We start from the raw sequence: 19,477 nt of genomic DNA, 5'->3' as shown, positions 1-19,477 counted from the left end.
TGGTATTTTCGGCGGGTTTTGAAAATACATTTTCAAAATTCGGACTCGGATCATTAGTCATCCTGCTCAGTAAAGTGCATTTCTAAAACTTTTCTTCGTAAGTCATCACCCGGAGAGGTCAGAGCTGGGAGGGATTCAGTAGCTGCGTTTACATGAAGCCTTTCACGCCACTAATAATGAGGATAATAGCCTATTGAGAACACATGCACCTCATGTTAACACCTATCTATGCTATTCCATAGAAGTGAGGTTAACACTTTGCAATATGTTCGACAGGTGAAAATGTGTTGTTTACTGTGAAATTATTTCCAATTACTGCATATTTTTGGAATAGCTTTACTCTTTTCTTTTCTTTATTACCTGATTGCCTTCTTGACTTGCGTCAAAGATCTTCTCCTGAGAGGATTCACCACTTGATTGCTTCCATTGTTTTGGTCATTTACGAGCACTTTCTACCAATAGTGACCATTGTCTGAGTAGTATGTGTTTCCCAGGGGAACCATCTTTGGTCAAGTGATGTGTTTGAGTTTACAGGAAATTGTAAAGCGGGGGACTGGCCTTCTTCCATTTAATACCAGCAGGAGGAGGATGTTCTGATAAAACTACGGTTTCAGTAGAAAGGTCAGCCGCAAACCAATGACACAGGTGGAGTGCTACAGCCCAGTCGCTGAAGACGTTGACTTTACGCTTGTTACATAACGTTACTAGGGCTGTCAAAGTTAACGCAATAATAACACATTAACGCAAATTTGCCACTAATTTCTTTAATGCATTAACGCAACTTGCAATCTTTAGGTTGTAGCGGGCTCAGTTTTAAGGCTAGAGTGAAGATACTGGCATCGTATGAAACTAGAAAACCTCATACCATGTCATACTAGCTCGCTGCGAAAAGAGGTCCCTTGACCTCTGACCTCAAGATATGTGAATGAAAATGAGTTCTATGGGTACCCACGAGTCTCCCCTTTACATACATGCCCACTTTATGATAATCACATGCAGTTTGGGGGAGGTCATAGTCAAGTCAGCACACTGACACACTGACAGCTGTTGTTGCCTGTTGGGCTTGAGTTTGCCATGTTATGATTTGAGCATATTTTTATGCTAAATGCAGTACCTGTGAGGGTTTCTGGACAATATTTGTCATTGTTGTGTGTTGTTAATTGATTTCCAGTAATAAATATATACACACATTTGCATAAAGCAGCATATTTTCCCACTCCCATGTTGATAAGAGTATTAAATACCTGACAAATCTCCCTTTAAGGTACATTTTGAACAGATAAAAAATGTGCGATTAATTTGCAATGAATTGCGATTAACTATGGACAACCGTGCATGTAATCGCTCTTAAATATTTTAATCGATTGACAGTCCTACGTAACATTACGTAAAAGAGTTATTTACAGTTGATACGTTATTATTTTAACATAAACCATGATCTTTTTTCTACAAGTAGTTTTGTTGCCCTAAACCTAACCAATCGTTTCACAACGTTAACCACATGTGCGTTTCTGCAAGCGTGATACAAGGCTATTTGTGGTTCAGAAACGTAGACTTTCAACGTATCCGTGGTTTGCAGAAATGTACAATGCCAACTTTTTCATTTAATGTAGTGAAGATTCCTGTCAGAAAAGAAAGATTTTGGTTCATGTAATTGCAGCTCAAGGACACTCGCTTTCTTCAGATAGAATGGCAGCGTGTTTATCACAAGGGGGAAATTAAAAGAAGGAGTACAGCAGTACATTTTTCATCTTTAACAGTATTTTTTGATACGGTGACATTTGAATGGCCCTGCTCTCGCTGAGTGATTAGAAGCAGGAGACCCCTCCCTCCGAGTGACCTTTTGTAGTTCTCAATTATAGTACAGAGAAAATTACAGCAATGGTTGTCTGCTCATTACGGCAGAGAGATAGAGACAGAGAGGAGGGAAAGGGCAGAAGGATGGACAGCTCTGGGAAGGAAGAATGGAGGACAGAGAGAGAGAGAGAGAGAGAGAGAGAGAGAGAGAGAGAGAGAGAGAGAGAGAGAGAGAGGGGTGAGTGTGTCCTCTGCTATGCTGTAGGTGGGAGTACATAAACCTCTTTAATCAATGATCAGAGGCAACATTACACAATCCCATGGGCCTCCAGAGAGCACATTCTTCCTCATCTTTTTTTCCCTTCCTTCTTTCTTTCTTTACATTTCTTCCAGTCCTCGTTTATTGTTTGTTATCAGGCTAGTCTCAGCCCCTCTGTGTCCTATTTGGCCGTATATCACAGTGATAAGACACTGGTATGTAACGCCACATCCAGCTTCCCAATTCCCCAATCGCTGTGGCCTCCAGCTAAACCCACACAGATGGGTGGACATACGCACACGCATAAAAACTAAAATGTATGCGAAGAAGCATCAGCATGCCAAGCTCGCTCTGGAGTAAACCTCGATAATCCACCCCACGTGTCGCGCCGTCACCATCACATACAAACACACACAGCCTTAATCCTTCACCGTGAGAAAGTAAACACGTCTAGTTTTATTTCTTTTTTTTTAATTACTCATATCTTCAATTCCACATTGTATAATCCTGAAGTCAGTATTTATGAAAGTTTGTAAACACCACCAAAAAAAAGTTACAAAAGTGGCTTCTTAGTCCAGGAGAATCCCAGCAGGCGTGGAAATTTACCGAGCGGTTCAGAGCACTGGTGTCCAGCCGTGTAGGGTGACGGACGGATACAGTAACGCGGGCTGTGTGTCCAGCCTTTAAATTACCAATGCCAGCTTGATACTCTAGCAAACAGGGAAGAGGATGCCTCTGAGTTATAGCCTTCTTGACTAAAGCCTTGTCGCGGGCTCAAGATGGATCAGACCTCTGGCGACATCAATAACACGGCAGCCAGACCTCAAACAAATTAGAGTGTGAAATTTGGAGGAGAAGAGCCAGTAGGTGGAAGTGTGTGTGTGTGTGTGTGTGTGTGTGTGTGTGTGTGTGTGTTTGGGTATGGAAGGGGGGAAAGAAGGAGATAAATGGAGACAGGGACATGCTGGGGTGGCATAGTATCAGTTTGGGTCTGTGGATAGATGTTCAGTTTGTCTGCTGGCTGTTGGAGTCCTTGGATAGGCTGTCTGGAGCGAGAGGGCACATTCTCGATGCTGCATATAGAAGTCTATTGATTTTCCTGCCTCTCCCTCCGAGCGTCTCCCATCTTTTTCTTCCTCTATCCTCTCTTCTCTGTCTCTCCCTTACTAGCCTTTCTTTCCCCCCGCTCTCCCTCGCTCCCCGTCTCCCTGACTTTATGTCTTTTATTACTCCTCTGGTCATTGTTATGACTCTCGCTGGCATAATGTTTTGATAGCCTCTTGAACTCCAATGTGGTACAACACAAGGCAGTCAATTGCCGTCTAACCGTATCTGTCCCCTGTGCGATCCTCCGCCTCAGCAGGATCCTCGTCAATGCCTTTTTAAAAAAAAGAGCATCACCTCCCTTAAATCCATCCACCGCCTAATCTGTCATCCTAATCTGTCATCCTGCTATCTGCTTCCTCGTCTCCAAGTTGCTCTTTTTCTTTCTTTTCATGGTGTAATTCCTCCATTTTTCACATATCAAACACTCCCGCTGAAGCTAATCCAGTGCTATTGGCTGCTGCATATTGAATGAATGGGATTTGTTAAAGAACAGCCTTGAGGGACGCTGGGCTCCATCGTGGTGTGGGATGAAACACACCAATCTGTGCTGACTGAGCACAGGCTCTTTGTATCCTGTTAACCAGGGGAATAACAAAGTCACTTAAGTGTTGAAAATGAGCTTAAGTGCACTGTGGTGAGAAATCACACTGGGCCTTTTGTGTACATCAGTGACTGTTGATAATGATAATGAACACCAGTTTCAAATACACTGAATTTGCTTCAAGTCTATAAACACCTGTTGATAAAATAGTGGCGTCCCTCTCAGTAGGGTGAAAGCTGTCCACTCTCATCAAGTCAGGGCTGCTCAAGAAAGAAGGCCACTTGTAAAAACCAAACCCTGTTTATTACAAAAAACAGAGACCAGAAAATGAATTAATGCCGACTCATCTTACTGGTGAAATGATATGTCCTAGACAGGCTTTTCTTCTTGACCTCAGACTGCTTAATCTTTGCGTTATCAGTGCCAACATGGACGATGTGTGTTCCCTGATTCTCCCTACGACAGGTCTATTCAATTGGCGGCCGATGGGCCGAATCCGATCCTTTAACAACCTCAGTCTGGCCCTTTGATCATTTGTAAATATGAAAAAAGTATTAACAAAAAGAAGAGTTGCTTCCAATAAGAACGTTTATTTCCGTTAATTGTTGCAACTCACACTATTGACGCTGCTACAGACTGTTAAAAGCAACGTCATTTTATGTGTGTTTTTATTAGGGTTGTCAAAGTTAACGCTATAATAAAGAGTTAACGCACATTTGTTTTAACGCGTTAATGCTGCGTATTGTTTTTAGGTTGTAGCTGGCTCAGTTAAAGCTAAAGTAAAGATACTGGTACTATATGAAACAAGAAAAAAAGTAAGGAATCCATTGGCACCAACCATGTCATACTAGTTTGTCTTGAAGGAGGCTAAATAACGGACCAAACTTACGCTAAATTTTTGGCGAGGAAAAACTTTCATGGCCATTTTCAATTACCTTCTAACATTCTAGGTTTTATTGGTGTTTATATTTGTTTGATTAGTTGATGATCATCATTTTATCAGTAAGCTAATTAGCCCATTCTTTAGTTATGTCTTGTTAAGCACAGAAAGACTTATTTTGTTGAAAGGTTTTAATCCAGGCTCTTTAAGCAGAGGGAATTTAGGAAAGTCAAACTGAATACAAAAAAGATGTTAAATGCAACATTGTGTTTATTAAAACAACAACCTACTAAGATTAAAAAGGTGTATTGTTTTCACATTTTAAGTCCTAGCTTTGCAGATCAGACATAGGAAATGTAAAAATACGGCCCCTTGGCACTATTTCACTGTTTTTCCAAATCTGGCCGTTCTAAAAAAAAGTAATTGAATAGGTCTTTCCTCTACGCAAAACAAGCACCTTCAGATTAGCCTCTATATCGGAAGCTCTGGCCCGGGGTAAACAGTATACTGTGGCAGGCGATGCTAATCTCATATTGTGGGTAATGGAGTTCCCTATTACTAGCGAGTGTTGTTTAACCCTGGGGCAACGGGGCTGGTGTCAAATAAGGATAAGTTCTTTTCACAGTAGCCATTTGGACATTTCATTGCAGGGTAAACACAGGTGTAATTCACAACATTTATTATGACCCTTTTCCATTTAGGTGTGCCATGTCCCTGGTATTGTGCAGGCTGGCTGTGACACACTAAATAGAAGGGGACCATAATGAAAGGAACAGTGTAGTTAGAGGGATAATATTAATAAGTATGTTTTCTTTAGTGGATAATCACCTGAAAATAAGAAATGTAGGGTTTTGTTACCTTAGAATGAGCCCTTTATATCGGCATACAAAGTGGGTCCTCTTCATGGAGCCGCCATGTTTCTACAGAAGCCCAGACTGGACAAACCAAACACTGGATCTAGATAGGGCCGTTCTCATTTTCGCGTTTTTGCTTCGGCCACCATATTTCTCCTGCACGCTTGGCACACCATGTTTACCATGGATATATAAAGAGAACGAGACAGGCCCCAGTTCATTCCTATGAAAGTTGCTCAGTGGCGCATGAAGTCAAAAAAGTTTGACTTCCGAGTTTAACAGAAATAAGCTGGTCTAATTTACCGACACACGTCTCTCTAGTAGAGAATCCCTTTCTGCAAGCGTGGCTTCTTTAACTGTGGATGACTAGAGGCTTACTAACCCAGTAAACTAGGCTAGAAGCTAGGCTAACAGGCTCAAATTAGATCAGATAGACAAAACTAATATGATGTAGACTATAAGCACCGAGAGAATAACAGTCGATAAGGACAGGAGTGGAAATTAAAAAAAGAGTGAGGGGATTGAGAGAGTGTCGACAGAAGTTATCAGTCTGTAGGAAGTCAAGATGTGCATTACGAGGTCGTACATGTCATGTACGTTTGTGTCAAATTTGACGTGTTTAATTTGTTCTCACAGCAGTTTTCAGCATTCAGGTGTTGTAGACACGTGTGTGCAAGCACTGCAGCTCATGATAACTCAGTCTCTCCAAGGACCAAGTCAAGTGCTGTGCCTGGAAAGGTCGCTGAACATCACAGCAAGCAGCGATATGAAAAGCAAATATTTGCCGTTATACAAAAGTGCTGCTAGGTTTTTTAAACTGTTCAACTAAAACACACTAACTAAATAATTCAGTGAGGGATTTTCTGTGTAGCAAAGCTCAAGCAGAATATCAGTGTTCTCTGACATTTTGGGGAATTGAAAGTGTTGATTTATATGTGTAAAAGTCAATGAAACAAACAGCCATGTTTGTAAAGCTCATGCACCGTCAAAGTTTGGGTTTAATATTCTGCAGTGAGCCTGAAAAAACACAGAAAAGCTGTCTTAAACAGGCATTTTTATGATGCCATAAAAATGCTTTATTATCTTAGCTGCCACAACAAAACCTGGTGATTATTCAGCCTCTAGGAGCCCCATCACAGGCTGCTGTATTTTATTTTTCTAGATTGTATGACCCCAGAGCTCCTCATGGCGGATGAATGACTGAATCTCTTGACTGCTACTGGTGGCAGATCCGCAGCAGAACTGCAAAAACAAGTTTTGTTGTTGTTTTTATGAATATTTTCTCACATCACAGCCCTCTGAAGATCAGTTGGGTGGGTATGTTAACTTCAGTAACACACTAACTCTGGATGCTAAGCTCCAATTTTCTGCTTCTCTGTGCACAACATATGCTTTTTTAATCACGTATTTGTTTGGTTATAGTGCAGTGCCTGATGCTCACACAGGCACAAAGCATTGTTCCAGGAGAATCTGTGGTCTCTATCTAATGTTCAACTTTCCATAACTTTGCATTTTTGGACTGGACGTTTACAATAATCGGTGCTATTCCCGATACCTGCCAAACATGTGAGCATTTATTCCAGTTGGCTTTTAGAGAATAAATCAACTGCCTCAATGAGGAATAAAACCGCAAAGTAGACCATTCAGCCACGCAGCAGATGAAACCATCAACTGCTTTTTGGAGCATTCAGGCGTTGTCATCTCCTCCGACTTTATTGAAGTCATTTTCATTTAGCCGCCTCTGTAAACCAGATAAGAGAAGACCTCTGCTGAGCCATATGTCAGCCCATTAAAAACACAGACAGGGATTCACTGAGAACGGTTGTTTTTTCATACTTGTTCCACGATGAATCCCTATCTGAGTTTTTATTGTCAGGCACAGCCTTAGGGCCCCTGAGGGTGCGTAGAGTTTCATAAAGAAATGAACAACATCACCTCTGTGTGCCACCAAATGGGAAATCATGGGAGGGATGGATGGAGACAGAGAGCTTGGCAGGGTGCTGTCAGAAGGAATATAATCCTCTGTGTGGAGTCATTGTGTGGCTGTGCAGAGAGGGAGAGAGACTAACCTGGTCGTGGTTGTGGGTAACCGTTACAATGGAGCATTCAGACGCTATCAGATGAGACGTCAGGAACCTGCTTCCTGTAACTGAAGGAACATTTCACCTCTCTATCTGTATCTAACAGGTCTGTCCTCTTAGAGGACAAAGAATGGAGACAAACTAGCAGTACACAGCCATGTTGTGTTTCAGATCAGTTTCTCTCTGCGCCGACACACTGCTTTTATTACCTCTGAACGAGTAGGATCTGGATTTAGATTTATTATGATGTGAAACTGCTCAGCAGACCCAGTGGAAATAGGGGTTCTATTATGCCTGTAGCACACCCAACAAGATTTGAACAGCGGCGTCCCTGAGATGCCACTTTCGCATTTTCATTCTCCATTTGCAGTCAGACTCAGCCAGTCACACATGCAAGCACACGCCGTCGAAAAATGGAGCCGCCTGCCATCAAGGTTAACAGTGAAATGCATGATTTCAAATTGAGGTATTTTCTAGCTACGGAGGAGTGGCAGCAGAGAGGATGAGTGCACCCAGCTGGGGTTTTTTTTTTTTTGAGCTGCCAGATTGTCTGACTGACTTCACTCCCTCTCACTCTCGCCGGCATTGAAGGCAGAGCGGAGCAGTGGCAGCCAGGAGTGTTTGGCTCCTAGCGTCAGTCACAACGCATCATGCAGCAGCCAGCCCACAGCGGGTGGGAGGGTTGAGGGGTCTCCTCATGTAGGGCATGTCAGACACACCCACAGATCTGTCCCAGCAGGGAGAATTCATAGACGGGGAGAAAATTAAAGGGATAGTTCGGATGTTTTGAAGTGGGGTTGTATGAGGTACTTATCCATAGTCAGTGTATCACCTACAGTAGGTGGCGGTCAGCACTCCCCCAATTTGGAGAAAAAGACAGGAGTACCGGCACAGGAGCAAAGCAATGTACTGCTGTGGACGGTGGCAGCAGCAAAACGTATTTTAGCCACCTAAAAAAATCAGTTTAAGTACACTATATTTTGAATATTTTCACCGGTTAACCCTGCCGAGAGTCAGACGTTTCCCACGAGGAACTGAAGGCGATGTATCCATCTATGGTCTCACTAAAGCCACCAGACTCCATTGAAAAAAACCTGTATTTTTATCTTGCAGAATATGGGTGTTGCTGGTCTACCGCTGCCTCGATCGGTTGGTTTGTTTGAGTTATTGTGTGACTTTGGTGAATCCAAACTAACCAAAGTTGCACAATATCACAAGCGAACTAACCGATCGAGGCAGCGGTAGACCAACAACTACCGTGTTTTGCGTTTTTTTCAATGGAGTTTGGTGGCTCTGGCGAGAGCATAGATAACAGCTTCAGTTCCCGATCGAAACATAGATTGTACAGCTGTCTGACGGCAAGGTAAACTGGCGAGAATATTGAAAACACAGCATACACTTAACCCTGATATTGACTTTTTTAGGTGGGCCTTTCTTTTAGGTGACTAAAATACATTTTGCTGCCAGCCCCGTCCACAGCAGAACATTGATTTGCTTCCGTGCGGTAACTCCTGTCTGCTTCTGCAAACTGGGGGCGTCCCGACTGCCATCTGCTGCAGGTAATACAATGACTATGGATAAGTACCTCATACAACCCTGCTTCAAAACATCCAAACCATCCCTTTAAGCATCTCAAGGGCAGGAAGGTTTCTTAAGTAGTGTCGGTGGTGGATACAGCATGAAGGTGTAAATTACAGAATCTGGTGAGCTATAAAGAGAAAGGGTATGTTCACAAATTGCAATGATGGCTTGGAGGAATCTTGAGAAAGATTCTTTTCAGAGTTTCTGCTGGCAGGGGCACTATGAGGTCATGTAAAGTAGTTCTTCTTTGTTGAGTTTTAAACAGGTCTCCAGGCAAACCCCTCCTGCCCACAGCTTGCTTCTGCTAATAGTGCTGCTCTGCTGTCAGAACAACTTCTTGATAGTAACCACAGTGGAATACGAACATACAGGCAAGGGAGTATGAGATCCCCAACCTGTGTGTATGTCTGTTCCCTGCTTTTTCTTTCTGACTTTGGGCTCTTTTGTTGTAGCATATTCGCAACAAACTGCAAGGTCATATGTGTATGAGTAAGTGAAGGTGTGTCAGAGTGTACTTGTTATTGTTGTTTATATTTGTGCAGCACAATATGTGCAAGAGATTTGGGAGAAGTAGAATATAAATAGGAGGTTTGGTGATTAATCATGGTCTTCTCAGTCAGTCACATTATAGAAAGCTCCAGGGATGACGTATTTTTGTAGGCCAACCAGGAAGTTAGCATCGCCCTGGTTCCCTCGATAAAAAGCCAATGGGATTTTTCCATTGGGGTTTTGGATGCAGAAAATAAGATATGTGGCAAAAAATAGTTTATGATACACGTTTTGTTCAGCAAGATAATCTCCACAAATGAACACCACTTATATGATTTTTGAAGCGTGAATGCAATCGCCAGAAGTAAAAGCTAACGGTAGGATATGAACTAACTAAACCACGGTAGCATGAGCGTGAGTATACACAAAGAGGCTGTAAAGACGGACGAGTCCCGGTGATGACATTTAGTTGTCTCTTTTATTCACTTGTTAACATAAGACACATAAAGGCTTCAAGATTGGGGTATTTACTGACGTATTTTATGTCGTAGAACAAAACGTTAAAATCTTTTAAGCTTGTGTTAACCACAGACTTTATTTCAGGCATCTAAAAACCCATTGACTTCCAGACGATGGAACAGGAAGTGTTACAATGCTAACTAATTTCTGGGTTTTAGGACTCCTGTAGCACTCTATTGGTCTACTCCCTATTGCTATATAAATACAATTATTATTATTTAAGCAGCTGTGCCAATCACAGTGGGACATGATGAAAATGACTCACCAAATGGAGAGACGAGTGCAAATCAGCTTTTCCAAAGAGGTAAATAGTGTTTTGTGTGAGCTGCAGACTTACAAGACACAAATCCACAGCACCACAAATGTGTTGCCGAAGGCAGACGATGCACCTTTGTACGTTGAATTTATATTTGTGGGGATATTGAATGTCTGCTCAGATTTTTTAGTCCATAGTGATGCATGGTTTTATTCTGATACACAAGGATTCCACACTAACTATTCTGTGCAGGTACTGCTAGATTTCTGAAGCACCCTTATGAGATTTAACCAAAACAGTCACACAGTCAGAGTCGTAATTGGAGTATATTGTAATTAAAAATTGACTTTTAAAAATCTTCTTCCCGTGTGTGTTCTGTGCTTTTCCTCCTGTAATAATAATAATAATGAATTTGATTTTGAGTGCCTTTCATGTAACCCAAGGACACTTAACATGCAGAAAAGCTAAAAAGTCTAGATTTAAAACAGAAATGAGCTCAGCATTGCAGATTGAGGCAGCTTGTATGGTGGTTTTGCAGCAGCCTGGTGTTGGTTGTGTATGATTTTATCAGCGTTGCCACAATGGATCATTGTGCAATTTGACGTGGCACTAAGTAGAAACTGCAGATACAGTCTGTCCTGTTGCCTTCAGGTGGCTGTGGGGAGATAGCAGATAACAGAAAGAATTACTCATAACACAGCCCATTTTACCCACATTCTGTCTGTAATCACTCTACAGTTGTATTTCTGATGTTGATTTAAATCTGTAAAGTGGTTGGAGAGTCTGTAATCAAAGTGTTTATGTCTATTATTCAGGATCATTTTGTATAGGTTGGCCCGTGGTACTATATCATCAACTAACTGACACGCCAACCCGTTCTCACTCCCAACTCGTCAAATACTGACGCTTGGTCAGTGCCCCTCCGCGTCTGATACCGACGCTGCGTTGCACCCTTGAGAGTCTGTATGAGACGCGACAGGCTTTCAACTAACTCCAATGTGAACCCATCCATGTCATTACTAGACGTCCAGAGCAAATGACGTAGTATAAAGAGCAAGAAAGTCCTACTAAGGTGGGCGGGAGTGGAGGTTGGATGGGCCAAACAAACACAGACTTTCACCCAGGAGACCGCTGTTCTTGTCCCGTGTGACCCCAAGTCAACATTGACTTATTTTACCTTGCTTTGGTTACAAAACTTACAAACTCAACTAATGCCAGTTCCATAACATGCATACTTATTTTACAAAACAAACATAGTTTTTTTAACCCAATCCACAATATTTTCCTAAGCCTAACCATGGATGTATAAAGAGATCTGGATACAGCGTTGGAGGCGAGCTCCCGTTCATTCCTATGAGAGTTGCTCAATGAAGCCAAAATGGCTCGACTGCAGAGCGATAAAGTACCCGGATTATCCGGCAGTCTTCCGCATCCATTGGGCCCATAGAGCAGGCGCAGTAGCGTTTCCTTTAACTCCGCCTCCCAGCCCTCGCTCCAGCCCTCGGTCTGAGTCTCATTCACATGAACAGAGGAAGGGAAATAACTCTGGATTCGGCTATTAGTGCATTTACAACTTTTAGGACCTAATGATTTTAATAAGGGCTATTCAAGTGTTCGTACTGGGAAGTTGATTTACCTATTAAAAAAAGATCAAATGAGACGTCTCTTTCCCAATGTAAGTCTATGGGAAAAAGTATTTTTGGGCCCAATGGCATCATGTGACGGACACCGAAGTTGTAGTACCGCCGTTTGGCCACTACGAAAATTAGCTTCAAAGCCCGGCGCTCTTCCTGGGGGCTCAAGCCTAAACCAAGTAGTTTTGTTGTGTAAGTAAACCTAAAAAATAAATTAAACCTACATTGGAAGTTTATTTTGAAAAGAAACTGTACGTTTCCTGTGAACATGGAAGTTAATTTTGAAAAGACTCTATGCATGTAACGAGCGAAAACTGACATGCCGTCCCTGACAGGTCCTAAACTGACGCTAGAGGGGTACCTAGAGTGTCATGGTTTGAAGCGTAGGGTCACTGACCAAGCGTCAGTATTTGACAAGCTGGGAGTGAGAATGTGCTGGACACGCATACCCAGTGTTAGCCAGCTCGTATTTGTTGCATCTTGCCTCCAACTTTCTTAGTATATTTGATCTGCACAGCACGAAAATACCGATGTGCAAAGTGCATTTCAAGGTCAAGAACATACTCATTTGTCTTTGTGCTTCTTGGACTTATTTTTGCGCCACTATGAAAATCTCAAGTAAACGTCTACTTGACTAATTTTACTTGAAATAGGAACTCAGCCTTCATCTGTGCGCTCCTCCCTTATTTAATTTGATGGTATGCTAATCAAGCATATACGTGCATGTTCACTGCACTGTGACATCACTTGATGTGGAACAACACATGTTCTTTTCAGTAATCATGTAAGTCGCAATATGAATAATTCATGATACATCACTGACGGTAATTGTTGCTCCCCACTTTCAGTCTTGTGTGCATATAGGATATTGTTGGATAATTTAAAAATAGGGGAATGCGGTTGATTCAATATTCTCATTTCACAAAGCCCTGAAAATGAGAGCAAAGACACATTGAAGAGAAGCGGGAAAAAAAATCCAAGGTGGATAGAATGTGTTTGTGATGATAAGCCAGGATGGATTATTTTCTTGCCACTCTGACAGCCCAGATAATGCAATTTATTTAGGACGAATGGAGACGCCACAAGTGCCGCTCTCGTAACAATAGACCCTCAATTTCTTCGCCAGTCTCGCCACGCAGGCCGCGCTGAATTGGGTTGCATTGAATTGCTGGCATGTTCCTCCACGCCGGCCCTCTCCAGGCTGATTCAGTGTGACGCCCGGTTCACAAGGTGCTCACTAAGAGCGCGTCGGCTGCTTTCTGCTGTCTCAGGCTTCTGGCACTGTAGCTAATTGCAAGTGTCATGCTTTTTCATAGTTTGTGTCTGTGCATGCATGTCTGTGTGTGCATGTGTTTGCCTGTGCAGAGAGGAGGAAAACATTCAATGCAGTTGAGAAGAGGTGACACTGAAAATGGAGAGGACTCTGTACTGAAATAGAAATCGTCTGTGAATTTTTTGTTGTTGTATTTTTGTATATTTTTCAGCGTGGACATATATTTTAACTTATAAGTGGGGCTATCAAGTGTGGGCAAATATGATTTTTATGCAAATGTATGTATATATTTATTATTGCAAATCAATTAACAACACAAAACAATGACAGATATTGTCCAGAAACCCTCACAGGTACTGCATTTAGCATAAAAAGATATGCTCAAATCATAACACGGCAAACTGCAGCCCAACAGTTAACAACAGCTGTCAGTGTGTCAGTGTGCTGACTTGACTATGACTTGCCCCAAACTGCATGTGATTATCATAAAGTGGTCATGTCTGTAAAAGGGAGACTCGTGGGTACCCATAGAACCCATTTTCATTCACATATCTTGAGGTCAGAGGTCAAGGGACCCCTTTGAAAATGGCCATGCCAGTTTTTCATTGCCAAAATTTAGCGTAAGTTTGGTCTGTTATTGAGCCTCCTTCAAGACAAGCTACTATGACATGGTTGGTACCAATGGATACCTTAGGTTTGCTAGTTTCATATCTTCATTTTAAAAATGAGCCTGCTATAACCTAAAAATCACAAGTTGCGTTAATGCGTTAAAGAAATGAGTGGAAACAAATTTGCGTTAATGCGTTATTATCGCGTTAACTTTGACAGCCCTAATTCTTAAGTGTTATTAGACTTCTTTTCTTCTTCTCTCTTTTATGTCACATACACCTGCAGGGTTGATTTACACCCTACAGATATGACTGTAATTTGATCATAGCATTACGTAAATAAATAATAACCTGGAACAGTTTAATATATTGGCACGGTAGTCATAGTCATTTGAGTAATCCAGTGTGGATTGCAGCTTTCAGCGTGCTCAGTAATAATTAATGAGCTGCTGTAATGTATTACATGTGGAATGTTTACAGACTGCAGTCGACACCCAGTGTTGGTTTCACCCCTGGACACACACACTCTCACACGTACACAAAAGTGTGTGTGTGTGTGTGTGTGTGTGTGTGTGTGTGTGTGTGTATGCAGCAAGACACAGGGCACGGCATGTGGTCTGGTCAGACAGACAGAAATAGCTCCCCTGCAGTGCTCATCAATCCTAGTTTGTCAGAGGCCGCTCGGCCTCGGCTCGGTACAGTAATCACATCGCTACACCTGCTCCATCCTCAAACCTTCCTTCTAAGATGTGAACACATTCCCAAAGGACGCAGGGTGGCGTCCAAAGCCTTTCAAGTGGTCAAGCTGGGTTCAAGCCCAGATTCAGCAAGTATCTAAGTTGTCAGTTGTCCTTGAGCGCTGACTTCCTGCCAGCCTGGGAACGCTCAGTAGCTGACCAGGTGCTCCAATCTCCCTGTGGCGGGGAGATCAATAGAGTATTACATTATCATTCTTTACAGCAGCTGATTTTATAGCGTATGTGACCCCTTGGATTATTAGTGCTGTAGTTTTGTGGTTTTTACAACCGTATGTCCAGATTCATTCTATCACTACACTCGTCAATCAAAAAGTGTAAGACACGACCACCGACGGACAATTTAGAGCTGGAGCTACTAAAGAAAGCTGGTGTCATAATTCTGTCAGAAATTTAGGACTAAAATCATTCTGCCAAAGTGTCTCTGTGGCTGTTCCTATGACCCACGTTTACAAACCAACCAATCATGACATGAAATGACGCAGAATTTTCCAGCGGGTAGCAGTGGAGGAATGTAACTAAGTACAATTACTCAACTACTTATGTGCAAATTCAAGGTACTTAACATGAGTATTTCCCATTTTATGCATCTTTATACTTCTACTCCAATACATCTCAGAGGCAAGTATTGTGCTTTTTTACTCCACTACATTTGTCCGACAGCTTTAGTTACCTTTCGGATTACAATTTATCATACCCTTTCTGATGATCTGAAGGATTAAGTGCTCCTTCATGGGTTGAGAAAAACACAACCTTAAACATCTACAGCAGTAAAATGCAACACACACATAATTCACCTGTAATATTAATCCAAAAACATCATATTATATATAATATAGTAAAATACTGACAGAGAGCATTTTTCTGTATAGTGAGTACATTTATTCATGGTGGGACCATTTAAGTGTTAACTTCTGCCTCCTCCTTTTCAGACATTTAATATTTATCTATTTTGTTTATTTAGAATTTGCTGTATATGTTAACAGTTCATTCTATTGGTTATTCTTGTGTTATTTTCTTATTATTTATAACATGTTTGGAAATCTATCTAATCTAATACTTTGAGTACATTTTGCTGATAATACTTTCTTTTATATTTTTACTTTTCGATTCAGCACTTTTACTTGTAGTGAAGTATTTTCACTAGTTTTACTTCAGTAAAGGATATGAATAGTTCTTCTACCACTACAGGCTAGGATATTGCTATTGCTAAAAAAATAAATGTATATATATATTAATGTAAATATGAATATTTAGAACATACTCACTTTGCAGATTTGCCCTTTTTTTCCTGGCCGTGAACTCGTATCCCTTCGATTCACCAGGCTTTCATTGCAAAATGTATACAGTCTGACACAGACTGCAAATTGCAGCCTTTTATTAGACCCATCTCGCAGAGTGTGACATGCCATGAACTCGCAAGGTTGTTGTTATGGTGCAATATATAGTATCTAGGAATAAATTCGACTCTATACCTGATTGAGACTGTAGTTTCCTTTGACGGATTATGGAGATTTTGTGTTGTTTGAGATGCTTGAACATGTTAAGATCACCCAGTATTTCACTTGATAAAGCAAATATTAAGAAAACAAACTACACAAAAAATAATTTTGTGGGTTATTTTTCTATCCCGTTTGCCATTTCACAACCTTTGGGATTCATCTTGTTTACCACTGGTTTTGACTGACAGTTGGTGCATTGGGTTAAAAGGGAGAGGTGGGAGCTTGGTTTCAGGGAGGCGAGGCGCGCTGACCCTCCCCGATGTATGTTTGACCTCACGGACTGCATGGCTGAAGAGTTGTTGGTGTAATACCCCTCACTGCAGACTGTCAGGCTCTGCACACATTAGATCGCCTGACTCTGCAGACTGACTGATGGGGCGCTGACATCATCAGCACAAACCAGAGCAGCTCCACCAACAAGTAAACGTAACCTCCGTCTCTCTCTGTCTGTCTCCGTCTCATCTTCTCTCCTCCGCCACCTCCTTGCCCTCCCTTTGCACCCTCATGTAGCTCACCTCTGTAAATCAATCACTTTGAAGTAATCTGAGACCGCGCTGGGCTCTGCATCTTTGTGCTAGAGAGAGGTGTTATCAGCAGAAATAGGTTTCACATTTCCCCCGGTGTGTATTCGGCTTGCCGTGGCAGTAATTGTAGCTCATCTGCAGTGAGTGACTTGCTTGTCTGGGGACACGTTGATACATGGATCATATTCCTACCTGTGAGTCTGTCTGCGTCTGTCCATCCTGTCAGGGGAGAGATGGAAACTTGGAGCCACGCAGGTCATACAGATGACTCAGTGAACACTTTGGCCAAACAGTCATTGCATTGGGGATATTGCTAAAAAAGAAGTCAAACAAGTAAAGAAACATAAGCACCCAGGTTGGGGTGTACTGGTAGCCAAATGGTTCAGGTCCTAGACTGTATATAAAGATGGACGAAGCATCTCCACTTCCTCCCACTGTACAAAAATGAAGCGAAAATTACCCGGATACAGGAGCTGCCATCTTGTGCATTTTGAGTCTGTGCGGTCATGATCGGGGGGTTGGAGCAGTGGTATCGACGTCCCGGCCACACACCCGCTTGACCCAATCACGAGCCGAGCCCGGCCACAGCTTGTTATCCTGAGCCACCTAGCTGCGACATTAGCATCACGGTGGCTAGAAAGACACAACAACTAACCATAATATCTCTCTAAATACATTTATGATCAAATAGACGCACGTTCTTTTACACAGACTCGTGTTCAAGAAACATCATCTTTGTTTCTGCTAAGAATACACACAATGGTCCAACGGCACTGTCTAACCAGTGGAAGCTAGCAACACGGTCAGTGACTGTATGAACCATAGACATATCTTTATATACAGTTAGTCTGTATATAAACACAACGTGTGCACATCTCTTCTGTTTCTCTCTCTCTCTCTCTCTCTCTCTCTCTCGCTCCTGACTGCACACACCAACACTCACTAATGTTAAGCACACAACCCACGCACTGAGTTATTCCTTGAAGGAGTTTGCTATCTGTATAACACATTTTAGTTAAAAAAAACATCTTAAAAATACACAAATCCCAGATGATTAGGTCCGGCAGGCTAGTCTATAGGCCTGGAGGGCTGCCGGGCTTGCAATACTCTCCCCTCATTTCCTGTTTGCCTGGGTGAAAACAGGTTAGCCCCTGTAGACAACGAGAGGGTAAAATACTTACCCAAGCTGTCAGTTGTAAAACATCTAACAGTTTATGGAACAACTTCCTGGTTCTTAGGATAACCTGTTTTGTGTGATCAATCATCTCACCATTCATTCATTCATTCATTCATTTCCTGCCCTCTTGCACTTTACTGAAGCAGTGTCGCTATGTTTCCAGATTTCAGCATGTATTTAGGTGAGTACAACAACATCATTACGATGCATAATAACATTATCTTTAGAAAATTCCTAATTTAGTCTCCAGATGTGTTGTAAGTGACGTTCGGCATTGGCCGAGCCACTTACACTGACTGATTTTTTTGCTTGGTTACATCACGAAACGCATAAAACACATGTTCGCCGTAGCCATCATGCAAGTGACAATATGAATATTTCCCACTACATCCCAGCGACGATGACAACGACTGCATCGAAGCCCACACTTTGCAGTTTAGCGCAGCTCTCCATATGGCTCTAGCTGCTGTGTGTGCCTCAGTGCCTTTTAGAGATGTACTGTAGCGTTAAATTTTAACGGGGCAGCTCTTGCTGGGCCCAGGTGATGGCTTATCACGCTCATAGAGGGGGAACACTTGAACAGGCCAAGGCATGATCTCTGCCTCAGCAAAGCTATTACAAGGTTCAGTGAGTCCAAGCACAGCATCGCGGCGGGTGATAAGCAGGTGTATATACAGTAAATGTAAGTGCGTGTGTGTGCAGTTTTGCTCTGAGTGTGTGTGTGTGTGACATGTTTATTCCTGCAGAGTTCAGTGTTTCTGTCAGCACAACCTTTTCTGCAGGCTTCCATTATGTCGAATTTGCAAACCACTCAGCTTCGGACTTCATGGGATGCAAGACATTTCCCTTATCGCAATCCTCTTTTATGGTCCGTTCTAAATCCTGGGTGTATGTATGAGTTGACATCGGGGGAGTAGCTCCCCAAATGTGCCACAAGGCTAAGATAATCTCTCTCCTGAGAGGCTTAGGAAAAACTTAAGATGACGCCGTAGAGCAGAAGAAATTCGGCACAGGATTGAAGAGATGTTGCAGTATCTGTTCAATGTCAGGGAAGGCGACCTACATTATCTATTTGATTAATATGACTGCAAAGCTCAGACCTGAAAGCTGAACTCACGTAAGGCCTAATATGTCTCTCTTTCTTTATACCGCCATGTGTCGGATTTCATAAACTGTAGCGCTACACAGACTGTCCTTCTCTTCCCTCCTCTCTTTCTCAGACTTTTGCTTCCCCTCTTTCTCTTTTCCTCTCTGTCTTCCGCACAGAAAAAGAAAGACACACAGTAGGAATGGAAGAGGCGACCTATTTTAAGACCAGTGTGTAATTAATCATAAGCTAGCAGCAAGCATTAAGAGAGGAGGAAATGTATGATAGCTCCCTCTGTGACTTTCTGTCCCTCCCTAGCTGACATTTTTTTTTCATACTTGTGCTTCTCTATACTCATTTTTAATTTGTATCCTTCCACTCTTTCCCAAAAACCAGGGTCTCTCTCTCCTTCCTCCTCTCTCTCTGTCTCATGCCTTTTTTTAATCTGTTTTTCACATTCATATTAATTTTTGGTTTCACATCTTTGCACACACACGAACACTCCTAATTATAAAAAACGTGAAATGTCATCCAACATCCTGACGTGAATGTC

General features: G+C 42.1%; 1 protein-coding gene across 2 annotated transcripts in view; it reads left to right on the top strand.

Annotated features, from left to right (window-relative positions):
* Nucleotides 1-19,477, top strand: part of ncanb (neurocan b) — a 218,599-nt gene that overhangs the window by 123,496 nt on the left and 75,626 nt on the right. The gene's annotated exons all lie outside the window — the stretch shown is intronic.

Source organism: Sebastes fasciatus, chromosome 5, assembly GCF_043250625.1.
Source record: "Sebastes fasciatus isolate fSebFas1 chromosome 5, fSebFas1.pri, whole genome shotgun sequence".
NCBI lineage: Eukaryota > Metazoa > Chordata > Actinopteri > Perciformes > Sebastidae > Sebastes > Sebastes fasciatus.
Note: the sequence above shows the minus strand (reverse complement) of the source record. Positions and strands in the feature narration are given on the sequence as shown.